Source organism: Neomonachus schauinslandi, chromosome 11, assembly GCF_002201575.2.
Source record: "Neomonachus schauinslandi chromosome 11, ASM220157v2, whole genome shotgun sequence".
NCBI classification, from domain to species: Eukaryota; Metazoa; Chordata; class Mammalia; order Carnivora; family Phocidae; genus Neomonachus; species Neomonachus schauinslandi.
This window is the reverse complement of record NC_058413.1, coordinates 108,779,808-108,781,932: the sequence shown is the minus strand read 5'-3', so window position 1 is coordinate 108,781,932 and position 2,125 is coordinate 108,779,808. Positions and strand designations below refer to the sequence as shown.

Below are 2,125 nucleotides of genomic sequence, written 5' to 3'. Positions count from 1 at the left end.
GTTCTCTTGGGAAGCTCTTTGCATCCATTTGATAATCAACTGCTACCGTGTCTTCTTGCTTTGTCTTAAGTCCCTTGATTCATATGAAGTGCTTTCACCCGTATAAATTAATTTCCCAGACAGTTTTCATAAAACATCTGTTTTTAGAGGGTACATATGTATTCACAGAAGAAGTTAGTAGTTCTGCCCCCAGTAACCTTAGAATGATAGTTTGAACACTTTAGACCTCATTTTACTCATTCTTAAAAAGTTCTTGAAGTGTTTGGCCTTTAAAACGTTATACTTTCTAGCTTTGCACAGTGGCAGTATCGTAGCCAATGAGGTTTATCCGAGGCGCGATTATTGCTAATTAAAACGTTATACTTTCTGGAGCACCTGGGTGGTGCAGTCGGTTACACATCTGATTCTTGGTTTCAGCTCAGGTCCTGATCTCAGGGTCGTGAGCTCTGGCCCTGCGTTGGGCCCTGCGCTCAGCCAAGAGTTGCTTGAGATTCTCTCTCCCTCTGCCCCTCCCCCCTACACCCGGGCCTCTCTCTAAAATAAATGAATAAATAAATCTTTAAAAAGTTATGCTTTCCATTGTTCTAAGACACCTATTTACCAGTAAAAACAAAGTTATGAGCAGTAACATTTTCTTCCACTAAATAGAGTCATGAAGTAAGTTGAGGTGTGAAGTTTGCCTTCTTGTTGTGTCTGAATAATGGGTCCAGTGGGTTCCCCTGAGGCACATGGTCTCTGGCTTGCTGCACCAGCCACTGCCTTTCCCACTCTTCTCCACTCCTGTGTTTCCCAGCTCCTGGAAACTGGATTCATGGCTAGTTTCACCGATGGCCCAGCCACGCTTGTTTCTAGCCATGTCTGGAGGCAGCCCGCTCCCATCCAACCCTTGTCTTACAAAGTATGGAACTGACTATTTACCATGGAAGTAAAATTAAAAATTATTAACTATAGGGGTGCCTGGGTGGCTCAGTCGTTGGGCGTCTGCCTTCGGCTCAGGTCATGATCCCAGGGTCCTGGGATCGAGCCCTGCATCGGGCTCCCTGCTCAGCGGGAAGCCTGCTTCTCTCTCTCCCACTCCTCCTGCTTGTGTTCCCTCTCTCGCTGTGTCTCTCTGTCAAATAAATAAAATAAAATAAAATAAAATAATTAACTATAGGGGTGCCTGGATGGCTCAGTCATTAAGCGTCTGCCTTCGGCTCAGGTCGTAATCCCAGGGTCCTGGGATCGAGTCCCGCATTGGGCTCCCTGCTCGGCGGGAAGCCTGCTTCTCCCTCTCCCGCTCCCCCTGCTTGTGTTCCCTCTCTCACTGTGTCTCTCTGTCAAATAAATAAAATAAAATAAAATAAAATAAAATAAAATAAAATAAAATAAAATAATTAAATAAAGGTTATAAAGACTGCAAACATCACAATCCAGTCAATGAAGTAATTTTCATACTAATTACCTGACAACAAATTTGTAATATTTTTCATACATTATTTGGCTTTATATTTACTGAATAATTGGGGTGCCTGGGTGGCTCAGTAGGTTAAGCGTCAGACTCTTGATTTCAACTCAGGCCTTGATCTCAGGGTTGTGAGTTCAAGCCCTGTGTTGGGGTAAGCATGGAGCCTACTTAAAAAAAATAATAATAAATTAATAGATTTATTGAATAGCTATTGATAATGGTATTATAATATAATTTTCTATAGAAAATAAATAATTCAGTCTTTCCTCTAGCAGGGTTCACTGAAATGTTTTTTAGTACCGATAGCTTAGAAACATTTATTATTCACAGCCCACTCCTGATAACATGATGTACCTTTTTAGGATTATTGTAAAGTTTTGAAAACCCATATTTAGATATGGTCTCTGGCTCTTTTTGTCAGAACCTCAAATGACTTGGTGGTAAGAGCATTGTAAGAAGCCAAGCTTGTATCTGGCTCGCAACAACCCCTTTACAGAAATGACTAAAAACCGCATAAATAACCATCTCACTAAATCCTAATGAAATGTGTCCCTAACTCAACTTCCTCTTAGCTGGGTTCCAAAATCACCCACAGCCACTCTAAAGGAATTTGATAGAAGGGAGCTGTGAGGTAGAGGAAGAGGTGTTTCATAGGAATAGTGGTCCTCCCTGCAAAAA

At 41.7% G+C, this 2,125-nt stretch overlaps 1 non-coding gene across 1 annotated transcript; it reads left to right on the top strand.

Moving 5' to 3' along the window:
• The first annotated feature begins 288 nt into the window (after nucleotides 1-288).
• LOC123326366 lies at nucleotides 289-426 on the top strand. The gene has a single exon (XR_006541054.1). It is a non-coding gene; the product is annotated as a U4 spliceosomal RNA (small nuclear RNA).
• The last annotated feature ends 1,699 nt before the right edge of the window (nucleotides 427-2,125 follow it).